This window comes from Pelmatolapia mariae, unplaced genomic scaffold (genome assembly GCF_036321145.2).
Source record: "Pelmatolapia mariae isolate MD_Pm_ZW unplaced genomic scaffold, Pm_UMD_F_2 NODE_ptg000123l+_length_129325_cov_1, whole genome shotgun sequence".
NCBI classification, from domain to species: Eukaryota; Metazoa; Chordata; class Actinopteri; order Cichliformes; family Cichlidae; genus Pelmatolapia; species Pelmatolapia mariae.
In genome coordinates this window covers 83169-97375 of record NW_027051833.1, presented here as the reverse complement: position 1 = coordinate 97375, position 14207 = coordinate 83169, and the positions used below count along the sequence as shown (strand labels likewise).

The following is a 14207-nucleotide window of genomic DNA, read 5'->3' as shown; positions in this document are numbered from 1 at the left end:
ATTTATAATTCAATACATGCATGCACATAATGTGGTACTCTCTTTTTAATCCCACCTGCCACTTCAGTACACTTTACACGTGTATTGTGTTCTACATTTTTACGATTATGTTGTATACCTAATCTCATTTTAAATTTCTTGAACTCAATTCACTGTGCATAATTTTACTTAAATTATCAAGAGAAAGATAATAGCGCATTATTATTAGTATTAGTATTATTATTGAACGGATATAGGACAATGGTCAGTAATCTGATTAAGTCTAAAAGAAGTGTTGTTGCTAATTGAATTTTTTCATGAATCATCCAGTTATTGAAAAGCGGCACAGTGCACAGAGGCGCGCGGGTGTCGCTGGCCCTTTAAGACATGTTTTGCCTCCGCACGTGCTTTCCTTATATGGGAGCAGCAACAAACGGTGACCGTTAGTTACCTCTGCTGCTGCTCTTCTCTGCTCCGCATCGAGCTGCGCTATAAAACCCTGGCGGACAAGAAAAAAACATTTTGTCAGCCAGTGTGAGAAAGAGCAACGGAGCACCGTAACAACTGAGGAGAACATTTTATTTACCCTTCACAACTTGTTTTGAACGAAGGATTTCAATTTATGAGAAGGAGTGGATATAAACACCGTGCAGGATACAGGTCGGTGATTTGGAAGCGCAGTTTTGACTTTTATGAGAAAAATGTGCGTTTCTTTGTTTAACAAAGAGTGTGAACATACCTCTGTTAAAGAAAAAAAATCACATTACTATTTATGCAGATGTTGTCAACTTAATATTCTCAGTGGACATGAGTGAAAATGTAGTTTTCTTCTTAGATGAAAATTTCTATCCTTTAATTATTGGCTAATTATTAGTCGATGTTTTTGCATTAACGTCGCGGAGTTAACCAGTGACGTTAATGTGCCTGAATAGACACTTTAAGTTTAAGTCAGTACTGTTGGGGTTTTTTGTAAAGTACAAGTGAATGCATTTTTTCTTTCCTTATTTTTTGCTCTTTTGTGGCGCAAGTGTCTTATATGGTGTTAAAAAGCGATGTCAAGGTAGCCATAGTCAAGTACAGGACTTCCGCTGAGGTATACCAAAAATAAAAGGCAGTTTGTTGCAGTGTCCTCATTTGAAAACCCTTAAAGAAAAACTAAAGACGTAAAAGCAAAAAAACAAGCCCAATATCTACATTCTTCCTCAATTAACGCAAATCCACGACAGAGCGCTTTGCATGGTAACGGTTGTCTGTATAGGTGGTCTTTGTTACATCGATATTTTGTCGTCCCATTTGTTGCCTCTTAATGCTGAAGGTTTGCTCACCTTACTTCTACCTTCACTTTGGCTTACTTGATGCTGCTGCTGTGGGTCAGCGTCGCAAAGCTGATGACCGCCAGTAACCTCAGCTCAGTAACACAATGAAACAGAAGCACAAAACTCTCTGTCAGACGATGATTTGAAGTCTGTTATAGCGTTGACATTTGGTTGTAGTGCAAAAGGTGGCCAATTTCAACTATGACTATTAACTATATGCTGCTTTTAATTTCTTCCTTTATTTTAGTTTTTTCTTGTCAGTGAAGAAAAGTCTTTTTCTTTTAAATCTATGTGTATGTGCGCAGTGGTGACGAGACCGTAGGTTTTCTATGTGTACCTATGTACGCAGTGATGACGAGATGCATTACTGTAGGTTGTTTTTTTTTCATTCGTGATTTAGGGAAGCATAAACGCGTCTTTCCAGTAAAGCATCGACGATTTTATATTTCTTTTTTTCTTAATACCGAAAACGCTCTCTTTAAAAACTCGCTCTGAGTGATTTGTCAGGTGTTTTACACAAAGCAAGACAATGAAGTCAAGGGGGGGAAATCATGTGTGAGAGTGATACAACACGTGAGCAAGGATTGATGGTAAACAAGTATTAAAAATAACATTTTTTGTGTGTCTACCACTAGAGGCGCATTGGCTCTGCACTGTACGGGCTTCTCATCACTAAGCAGAACCGCTCGTGTCTCTGTGTATGCGACGCATTTCCACCACGTCGTGTCTCAGAATCATACAAATCCCGGAGGGTGGACTGATCGATAATGATTTATCGGGATGTCATGTTGAGCTGGTTGTATTATTGGATAAAATATAGATATAATTAAAGGTAAATGAATGCAAAGGTTTGTAATTGGCAATAAGGACGCAAACACGGGGTTCAGTTGAGGGGAAGGGGGGGGGGCAGTTACAGAACAATAAATTCTGCCAGTAATAAGACAAAACATATGTTTTTCTTTTTAAATCCCATGTATTTAGTAGAAAAGAATAGTGACATCGATTCAGTGTGTGTGTTAAATGACGAAATGCATAGAAAGAATGCATTGTATGCATAGTTCACCATCTGCTACAGCACCATTGCTGTTTCTGATATGGTAATAAACATGGTGTTCTCCGCATTCACCATCAGTTGTGATAAAACACGAGATCGTGCTGATGATGTTTTTTGTCTTCGCGGTTTTCAGAATTCTCCCCCACGTCCTCAGTGAATGGTCATCAGAAATGGTCAACAGCGTTAAAAATAATAACGAAAAATCAGACAGCTGATGTTTTGCTTTTAGTTTTGTTTTTTCAGTGAAGAGGCTCTCAACAAGTCAGTTCCAGGTATCTTACATTGTTTCTCTGAAACTGTTATATATGCGCCTCGGGTTCTGTTATTAAATTAAGTGACTCATGGAGAAAACAGATGTAGGAGTACAGCTGAATAAGGACAGGGGTTAGAGTATTGTTTGCTGTTCCCAAAGTTCATGTTAGTTTTTATTGCGACATTTAATGCATTTAAGTGGATTTACTGATTACAGCCACTTAGCAGTAGCTGCAGAAAATGTGTGTTTTAGAACCGACTGACTGGTATCAAAAGACAGTAAGTGATGAGCGGTCATAATTATTGAATTGCTCTTTTAGCCAGGTTTAACAATATTTTTTCATTTTGACTTTTTCTTTATTTTCTTACATACAATGTTTTCTTGTATCTCTGTTAACAGAGTGGAAAAAAATCTAATACAACAATTTATTCATTTGGCAGTAATCTTATCAATTCGCTTCATTCTGCAAAACACCTGAGAATGTGGTTAGATTGACTAAAATGTTATTTGCTTGAAATAGGGAAAATGCGGTGTTAAACCATAGAGAAGTGCATGAATGGCTTAATAAGGACAAGGTTTTTCAGCCCACAGGCAGATCAGTTAAGATCATGTTTCAACATCACCCTGTCCTTGACATTGTTATTTTGTCATCCTGCTCTTTGTGAAATCCAGCCAGCTTTTCTCTGTATAAAGGACTTCTGCGTAATAAACAGCACAGCATTAATTCTCCCACCAAAAATAATCCAACTTCATCACCAATAAAACCATCAAATCTGAAAATACATAAAGTGCATTACTGCTAATAGTTTTTGAGCTCAGTGAAATGTTGAGATGTCAGGAATGAGCCCTTATACTATTTTTGATATGTCATTTTATATATAGAAGAAAGTAGATATGGTTGAACATGCTACAACGTCTTCCTCTCCAACTGCAGTTAACATTAAGTAAAATAGATTTCAGACCTTAATTAATAACTGTATCAGCCTTGAGTAGCAGTGACTCATAAGTTCTTTATTAAAGAGTTTTTATGTTAACTTTTGATCACCAGGAGAACAAATTTATCTGACTAATTCTTGATAATGCCGTGTTTCAGATTTCCAAGGCTTTCTTGTTTTAATTATTCACGTTGATTAATTTTCTATCATCAGTTCTTCCTGGTATTAAAAAAACAGAAACTGAAATTAAAACTATAGGTGACTGTAAAGGTAGTCTCATTAGATCGTGTTACATAAAACACATCTGAGCAAATATCCAAGGACTTTTCGAGCTGTAGATAGAGCAAACAAATAGGCAGGGAAAAGTTTCCGCCCACGCAGATTTTCACAAGCATTTGAAAGAAACTCCATTTAATCAGTGGATTATTTTGTTTTAAATAATAGGAACAAATTGGTTTACAGTGATAACTTTAACATTTAAACGAGACGCAGTATTGTGTGCGATACTGAGTGTTAACAGGATGAATTTTATTTTGTGATTAAAGAAAAGAAGGGGGGGGGGGTGTCGGGGGGTGGTAGTTAACAACTCGTACCACATGACGAATTTCCCCCCCACCCACCCAGTCATTCTCCCAGAAGAAGCGTCACTTAACTTTGGTACAGACGGGGCTACATGAAGTGGACCTGAGTTTGCAGGGTTTAGCACCCTTCCTCAGTCAGTAGAGTTGGCTTCATTTGTCGACTGTAGCGACACTTTCGGCTTGGCTCTGAGTTTCAGATTTAAACACTTTGTTCAATAGGTGAATGTTTTTGCCATCATTATTATTTTTTGGTTTCTTGTTTCCAATCAGCTGATGCTTGCTGCGTTCCAGGATGCTGTTTTTCTCCTGATTATAACTGCTTGAGTGTATTGTTTTCGTAAAGGTGATACATTTCTGTTCATGGCCTACTGTCACATGATGAGGCCGACTTTACAGCCATATTCGGTACAAATGCGTGATCTTGGTAATCATGGTTTTGCTAATGTAACATGTAACAACTTTCTGTTCTGTTTTTTTTTGTTTTTTTTGTGCGTCAGTGGGGTATATTTTTTGTCATCCGTGTCTTTATCCACAGGGAATAGAGGGTTAGTTAATTAGTTAGCTGACTTTGTTTAATTAGTGGACTTTTCACGCAGAGCAGATTGTTATTGATGAGTCCTGTATACAGTGTTTGATCCTCTTTCTTGTCTGTGTGGATTCACAGTGAGGAGCAGGAGCGTGCTCAGTGAGGTTGGAAAGACGGCAACATGGCAGTCTCCACTCAGCTGGGTTTACTGCTTTGGAAGAACTTCACCTACCGACGGAGACAGACTGTAAGTAGCAGTGTAGCTCAATTGACTGATTAATCCTGTATTTGTGTATTTGTTTTATCTGTTTGTCGTGACTCTTAAAATGTTTTCCTATTTATCAGTGTTTCACTAAACCATTTTGGGGGGGGTTAAATACCTTTTATTCAATAGCCACAAGGAAATTGTGTACCTTTTATTTTTCTTCTTTCAGTTGGGTTTTATCGTTGCTATAATTTCTTACTATTGCCCATGGAACTTAGATATCTATGCTGTTATGCTGTTCATCACAAAAGAGACAGACACATCCTTTATGATTTCCCACTAATGCTTTGTCTCACTTTTTAGTTGGTTTACTTTGAATGTGATCTTCCAATGCCACATGCCTAGTCATAAAAGCATTGCAGAAGTTCGTTTATACAGGTTATAGCCCAATGCAATGGCAACAGTGTAATTGTCCTCTGAGCCACTTGAAAAGAAAAGTGCTACTGTTTACTGTGAATCGGTTGAAGACAGCTTGATGACACAATTATGTGTCAGATCCATTATCCAGTTACTCTTGTGTTGCTTGATGCCTACACACTCAAAGTTATGTAAATGAAATTCAGTTCCCAACTGTTGAATAGTATTCCATTATAAATGGAGAGGCTTCTCTGTGTACAATTAAGCCATTTGTCCATCAAGTCGAAAATGCTGCTCAAAGTGACGGCTTAGCTGCGTGACTTTCGGTCCAATTATTTGCAACAATGGGATACAGTACATTTTCTGAGACGTTGGCTTTGTTCTTTATCCCTACATTGTATGTCTAGCATGCTGTTAAAGCCTGTGTCAAAAGCAGATGAAGCGAGGAAGCCATATGGAGCAGATGGACAAACCCACAGTCCTTAAATCCAGCAGATCTCTCTGTCTCACTCTGTCTGCTCTTATTAACCCATATACTTTACTTTAGAGTCATGCTGGGATTAATGTTTGAAGAGCAACAGCTGATAGCCCCTTTCCTCACGCACTTGATATTTTTCTGTCTTAAAGGAGTAGAAATACCCTTAGATGAACTGTAAATACACAAACACACAAAAGCAAGGTAAAAAATAGATTACCCATTGTTTTGGGATGATTAACTTATTTTTTCACATGAAGATTGTAAAGCCTGCTTTCTTTTCATTGATTAAGCTTTGTCATCATCCATTGTGTCTTAGATCCAGTTGCTGATTGAGATCGTCTGGCCCCTGTTCATCTTTTTCATCCTGATATCAGTCCGAATACATTATCCGCCCTATGAACAACATGAATGTAAGTGTTGTTAAAATCATCATCTTAAAAATTTCTGCAAGTTTTTCCTACTTTTAAGTGAACTGGGTATCATCGGTCTGAACTTTCTAACAGTTGTTCTGCATTTTTTAAATTATTTTTTAGGAAAACTTTATTCCAAATGGGTTAGATCACTACTTTACTCATCCAGGGAATTTTTGTTTTATTCATAGAAGAATCTGTTGGACTTGCCAACATTTGCTTGCACTGAGTGAACATGTGATAAGACTCGGGGAATTACATTACTGGCTGTCAACACAGCTGGTTTCACAACTTTGGCCTCATTTAAGTCAATAAGATTGGAACTCATTGATTGAAAGCACAAAATAATCCTGGTAGTATTTGTAAAGATTTTTTTTTTCACTTTTGAAAAGGAAAGTTGCCACCTCCAACAGAATTTCCTTAAATTTTCAATTCAGTTGCATCCCAGTTAACCCAATAAACTCATGACAGAAAGTTATTCATGGCTGTGTCAACTTTCTGACAATGGTTCGCTTTCTCTTCTTATCTTTTGTATTATAATAACTGGTTCCCCTCTGTCAATTGTGGTTATATCTGTAATGTTAGCTCATAAGAGTTCAAATTATGTTAAAGATTAAATCAGCACTTTTTAATACTGATATTGCAATGATGTATATGTTCCCAGTTGGTAGTTTAATACTATCAGGTTTTCTTCTGCAGTGTCTGTCATCTGTTTTATGACTTCATTTAACAAAAGCTGATATTATTACATCAAATTATATCTGAATTTGTATGTATATTTTTCAGGTCACTTCCCAAACAAGGCTATGCCTTCAGCAGGTACTCTGCCCTGGGTACAAGGTATCATCTGTAATGCCAACAACCCCTGCTTCCGTAATCCCACGCCTGGAGAGAGTCCTGGGGTGGTGGGAAATTTTAATGATTCTATGTGAGTACTTTGGCCATCAAATGTATTAATATTTAACAATTTATGCACTGATTCACAGAATTCAAACAACACATTTTTTTGTTTCATCCAATTCTCATCCTTCTCTAAACACCAGAATCTCCCGTCTGTTCACTGATGCCAAGAAGATCCTGTTGTACACTCAGAATGATAAGAGCTATGAAGGCTACAAGGGACTGCTAAGAGCCCTCAGGAAGCTTCAGAAAAACACTGCTCGTAAGTTTGTGCCTTTGATTATTTGGTATTTTTTGTGTTAGTAAGTGTTTGAGGATCAGGTGATTGATCATTGATCACCCTTTAACCCACCTCCTCCCTTTTTACTCTGAAAAAGACCCAAGAATATATTTCCAGGTACAAGTAAGAGCTGTAATGTCTTGTGATCTGCAGTGAGATAGACTTCAGTCGTTGCAGATCAATACACTGACAAAAATATGCTAAACGTAGATAAAGTGACTTAAGATCACGTTTGCAGTGTACCAGCTCGTGCAACTAATGGTACCCTGAGTACTCAGAGGCCCCTTATCTCAGTCCACCAGATGTCATGGGCCCGTTTTCCGAGCAGCTAGTGGGTGTTGCACTTCTCCGCTTTTATGTGTCGCTGGTGGTAGCAAGAGGCAGGAAAAGTCTAAACTGCTCTGACAATCACAGCATAATCATAATAAGGATTTTCTACTTTGTCTGGATTGGAGTATTGTTTCTTCCTGTCTGTTACCGATAAAGTTTGCACATTCAGGGGGGAAACATATAATGATGTTATGGAAAAAAAAAACATTATTAAAGGATAAAAAGGAGGATCACAAGGAAGGCATTTCAGGACAGTGTATAACAACATTAAACAGCAGTGATGTAACTACTAACCTCCCTTAATTGGTGATGTGAAACGAGGAAGTCTAATTAATCTGGCTGCTCTTTTGTTTGACTCATTAGTGTTTCCTTGCTTTTATACTCACGCACTAATAAGTACATTTATTTTCTGGTATACTGAAAAGCTAAAGCAATTATAAATTATGCAATAAAACACGGCAATCAGTTTCTTGTTATTTTGGCTACCTTAGCTGACTTTGCTGTTTTGTTAGCCTGGAGGTACAGTTCATTATGCAATGATTCCTACAAAGCAAAGCATGGTTTGCGAACAAATCAGCTCAGACAAAGAAAATATGGACTGGCAGTTTTCAATTGTAAAGATTTCTCAGTTTCCACACCTTGTGTGGCGTGCGATATCGTATTCCTTTTTTCTGTCAGAATTTCTTTGGAATGCCTTAAAAACCAGTGATATATCTTATCTATCTGTGCGTTATTACATTTTATTTTAAATGGAGTGAACAGGGAGCCATGGGGTTTCTTTTTAACACAGTTTCTCTGTATCTGTGCACTTCATCATAATTGCTTTGTGAAAGCGCAGCGGTCTGATAGTCGTCAATCCCATATTCCACTCAGTATCTCTTTTAATCCACAAAAGGAAATGAGCTGATATAGAGCAGAGACAGCGCTGTGTGATGCCAAAGAGGGCAAACAGAGCTGGTGCTGCTTCAGAGTGATGCTATAAGAATAACAGCCTAGATCAAAGAGCTGAGAGTGGAGCCTCTCACATGTTGGTTAATAATTCAGCACTTGTAGGGAGGTCATTTCAATAAGACTTTAACTGATAAAGGTGGATTGTGAAGTGTTGTGGACACGGATAAGCTTTTTAACTTTAGATAACAAGACAAGTGGATGACACTGTATGTTATTTTCATTGATCAGATCTAACAGATATCTGTGGTGTGAGATGACATGGACAAATACATCAAAATAAACAGTTCAGCAGAAATTTGCAATATCCAATATGTTGCATATTGCCATTGCTATATATGCAATATGTTTTTGAAATGTGTTTAATATCATAAGAGTAGATGAGAGGTAAATATATTTTGATTTTGATTCTTAACCCTATTGCTAATCTTCACAGAAGTAAAGCTTAATTGGAATTGCATAGTGAATCTTCCACCGTCTTCAATCTGCCTGACTGCTTTAAAAGACTTTATTTGAGTGTTGTTTTGTTTTTTGAGCCTGAGCTTTTGAAGTAGAGACTTTAACAACAGTTTGCAAAGACACTCAAAAACTTTCAGAACAGTGATTATAGTTCTTGTTATGTAACATCAACAATCAGTTAATGGAGAGTGATCTACAACACAAATAGGCTCACATGCCAACATACTCGTAGACAGTCCAGCAGTGTTTTTTTCCCTTGAGGTTAATTTCACCTTAAGTCTGTTAGATGAGTTTTTGAGACAGATTTGGTATGACAGAAATGACAGCTTGATTTTGAACTAGTTTGACCAGTGATGCCACGGTCACTAAGGTGTGTGATGTCAGTACTGTTTAATTACAAACAAGATTGATAGGTAATGCCAGGAACATGTACAGACTTGCAAATGTTAATATGGAGCTCGCCCTCATATCAGGCTGGCACCAACGCAGGAAAAACACACACAAACAAATACTTCAAAAACTGTTCCTGTTCCTGATAAGTGATAAGTTCCTGACTGCACAAAGTACTGCTAGATTTTCCATTTCAACAAGGTTGCACCATCCACACTGGTGTGTCCCGAAGGGTCTTTGGATGCGGTGCACCATGGGAGCTTTGACTTCCTACTGGGGCGCTGATTAGACCTTATTAATACTCCCTAGCTGTTACCAGCTGGGACTTGAGGTCACACATAGACAAAGACACACAAAGGCACACAATTAGTTGTACATGCACAGGTCCATAAGGACTGGTAAGGGTATTTAGGACTTTAAAAGGATGTAGATGTTAAAACTTTCACCCTTACAAACAATTCACACACTATGGTGCGTAGATATGCAGGCAGTAAAAAATGTGACACCACACATATGCCCTCAAACACACAGAAACACACTGTTCTCTTTCATTTCCTCTCGGGGGATTTTCAGTTCAGTCGAGACAAGTGTTTCCTGTCTGCATGAGTTTGTGTGCGTTTGCATCTGTGCTTGTTATAAAAACCAGAGAGCAGAAAAAGATTTACTTAAGATGATGGAAAGGAATGGAAGATGAGAGGGGTTGTAGGAAGATGTTTTTTAAACAAGCATTCCTGATTTATAGTTGAGAACAGACTAGATGAGAGCAGATAAAAACAGAATAGACGGCCAGTAATCAGGCAGGGTGGTAAAAGAATGCGTAAACCTTTTTTTAAAGGAAAAAAGTTGATATAAAAGTATGTCGTTCCACCAACAATCTATTCTTGCAAGCTGAAGGAGTTCCTGTTCTTGCTACATGATTATTCTAGTTAGTAGTTTCATTCACGGCTAGTAAATAGATGGCTTTCAAATGGTCTAAAATGTTAGTTAGAGTGCAGAACGCTGTGTTAAAGGGGAGATGGGAAAATCTGGGGAGCTAAATCCTTATAGAGGAGAAGAAGACACAATATTTAGTCCAAAGTTGAATGCCCTGTAGTAACCCCGGCTGAGTTCCAAACCTGGAGCTGAGGAATAGAGAGAAGTCAGTGTGTGTGCGTGCATGTGTTTAACCACACAGCTTACTCAAGCCAGTTTCCGAAATGGTTTGACTTCACTGGAATGCAGCAAAGTACAACGAGTGCAGATGAGACATTGTGTTTCTGGGTAAAGCCATCATTGTTCATTTCCTTTATCTTTTTTCGAATTAGTCACTCCAAAAAAAAACGGATTATCTGTGTGTCACATGTTGTGGAGGTCATTTATCATCGAATCACTGAATCTTTAATTAAGGCCTTTCAATTTTATAATTGTGGGATTGAATTTTGACAATATAAAAACAGTCTCTTTGCAGATATGTGCTTCGATATAGCTTATAACTTTTTGAAAGCAGTTTGTTTAAACCTCTTCTCCTGGGATATCTGCTATTTGTCTTTATGTCAGAATCAACCACTAGAAAGTGGTATTATTATTATTTTTAATCAGTGTACCTGGATTTTTTTCCTTTAGGTTTCAAGCTGAAAGACTTTTTGCGTGATGATGAAACCCTTTCTCACTTCCTGCATCACAATGCGTCACTTCCTCGTGATGCCCTGAAGCATATAGTGGAGGCTGATGTCAATCTTGAGAAGGTAAATGATGACAGTTTAGTCTCATTATTATTTATTTTAAAATCTTTCTTCAGTAACATTCACTAATGGGTTAAATGTTTTCGTGCAGCTTCTCTAATAACCTGAGAACCACTACCAATACTTGTATCACTGTTTGTTTGGTTTTTTTTTTCTTTTTTATGAGATAATCATAACCACCCCTGGCCACAGTGTTTGTGAATAAATCCAATGACCTTGGCTTCATAGCATCTATTGGGCCACTGGATTCTGCTGTGGCACAGCTAAGCCCTTAATACCCGAGAGAAAAATCAGAGTGGGTGAGGGGCAGATGGGTGAAGAGGTTGTCCCCTTATCATTAGTCTTTTTGTTCAGTTTGTTTTTTCTTTAAACCCAGTGTAATGGAAACAATTTGAATGAGGTCATGTATGCTTATATATATTGTTTTTTTCTTTTTTAAGTCAGTAATTTAATTATTTTCCATTATTTTTACATTCAAAACTCCCTTTTCTGTTGTTACCTCCCTCACTTTGAAACGATTCCTCTCGTCTTGTGTTTAATTTTCCATAATTCAGAACATGCTCATGCGTAGGTCAACACACAGAACACTTCTTCTTCTATGCAAACAAACTCCATAGAACATACATTGACTGATCTGCCTACCCTCAACAACAGCTCCCACCTCAGCACATCACATCATCCTTGCTTAGCAGTTGGAGGGCTGAAGTCACATGGCCGCTCCTCTTCACTCCTCCCTTCCCCACATTTCTCCTCACGTGCAGAGACCAAAGCTCAGAGACAAATTCCCACTCTGGGATCATGTTTTACCATCTGTTCATCTCATTCCTCTCTCCCGGACAGCTATTGATCAGATAGCGCGATGTCCTTTTGGCCAGAAATTTCATAAAGAGCATTATTGAAGGAGAGGAGAGAAAATTCAAGGAAGTATGTGTTGCCATATATTGCTGTGTCCTTTGTTGTATAAAGTGAGAGTGATTCCCAGTCCCTCGACCTGTCTGCTGTAAGCACTGATGTTTTCCCAGTGAAAAGACTGGAAGTTGTGTTTGTCTGTGCGGATTGTGAAGCCTAATCGACACGATGGCATAACAAAAAATGTTCAAGGACATTTACAAAACAAGACACTGACACAAATACACACATTTCTACAGTCTTGAGGAAAAGGGGCCTTAATTGTGGCTGTAGCTGCTTAAAGAATTTCTTTCTATCTTTGTGAGATTTTAAAAGAGAAAAAGAGGGATCATTTTTTAAGACTAAATTAATTTCTTGGAATTGAGTTTTGCTTGGAGTGCTGGAGTACTCTTAACGTTTGTCCAGTTTGTTCTTGGCTTACCCAGCATCGCCATTCAGAACATTTCTTACCTCATGATTGCTCAATAAGATTTTTTCTGGTAACATCATTGTTTTGCTTACATGGTCAGCTTTCAGGAATTTGTCAGTTTGTGCGTGTTTTTTGGATAGTAGTCATATAAGAGCCAGTAACAGTCACCTAGGAAACTTTGTTATTCACCAAATTTTGATGCAATTTTACTTGTAAATCCATTGTAGCTTAACTCAATATATAAAACACACACAGACATTAAAATTCTCCTGTTACATTATCTCACCTATGCATTCTTTTTCATTATTCTCTATATTAACTCAATCCTGTTTTGTCTTTTTTCCCTCCTCTCTTTTTAGGTCCTCACAAAAGGTTTCGGCTTCCATCTCAGAGATCTCTGCAACACCACACCACTGGAGGAGTTTGTCCACATTGCTGACCGCAACGTGTCCCGCATGACTCAAGAGATCATCTGTAAGAGTTCCAGTGATTGGCTGAACAAGGCCCAGAGCCACTTCCTGTCTAACTTGGACTTCCTAAAACCTGTTCGGGTAAGTTGAAATCCATGAAATGACAAGTTACGGCTTTAGAATGGATCTTAATTTTGACATCAAATGTAATATTGCTAATAATACCTATATAATGTCTTATTTTAGTATTCCTGGCATAAAATGAAACATAAGAAAACAGATGAAAAAAAGCAACAAACTTGTAACTCAATAGTGTGTCAGAGTACAGCACTATAAATCTGTGTTTACATATTTGACCAGGATGTGGTATCTTATGTACCTGCCCAGAACTAGGAAGACATGCCCTTCCTGTTTAAAATGGAAAATATGCATTATTGTCACGGACCTGTGACGCTTCATGGTTATAGTAAAACTATTACTAGTGCTAATGTATTCATTCAGATATCCCCAAAGTGTTTTTCAGTCAAACAAAGTACTTTTTTTTAGAAGTCCCTAGCCTTCTTTTGCAAGGAGAATCACAAATGTTCTTTATAAAAACACCTTTTGATCAGTCAGTGGTCAAGAGGAATTATAGTTCTAACCACAATCTCTTATATTTTGTGCTCCCATGTTTATTTTTTGTTTGCTTTGGGGGTTTTTTTCTTTTCGTATTCTCTTTCCTACATTTCTTGGTCAGCTTAACCTCCGTTCTCCCTGCATGTTTCCAAAAAGCCTGCCCTTTCCCTCCAAACCCATGATAGAAATGTGAGTCATGATTGAAAGGATGGGAAGAGGTCAGCCAACATTATGCAGCACAGAATGTTCAAACAAGAAACAAACACAGGAGGAGAGAAATGGAGAATATCTCTGAATGTCATCATTGTCAGTAAAGTTAATAACCATTGCTGGTGTTGTCTCGCTCACTCGCGTGTAAATAAGGAACATTTCTGGCTCATAGAAGGTGATTTTATCAAGCCAAAAAATCATGTGTATGTCTTTTTAATTGAGTCTTTAAAACAATGATGCAAGACTGGGAAATTTTTCCAACAGGAAAAAATTTGAATTGCATAATATGAAGACCAGAACTTGCATAAGTCAGTTTCTCCCCATTTGTGCATGCGTGTGTGTGTAAAACAGAGGGACAGTGGAGAAATTGTTAAGACAAGAGAAAGTCAGGCAGACGAGCGAGCAAATTAGAGAGAAAGAACTGACTACAAAGTTAAATTGTCTTTCTCTCTTCTTAGAAAGCCATTCTGTC

The 14207-nt window shown here is 37.8% G+C and overlaps 1 pseudogene; it reads left to right on the top strand.

Moving 5' to 3' along the window:
* Positions 1-427: 427 nt before the first annotated feature.
* The window catches only part of LOC134622663 (phospholipid-transporting ATPase ABCA1-like), a 35486-nt pseudogene continuing 21706 nt past the window's right edge, over positions 428-14207 (top strand).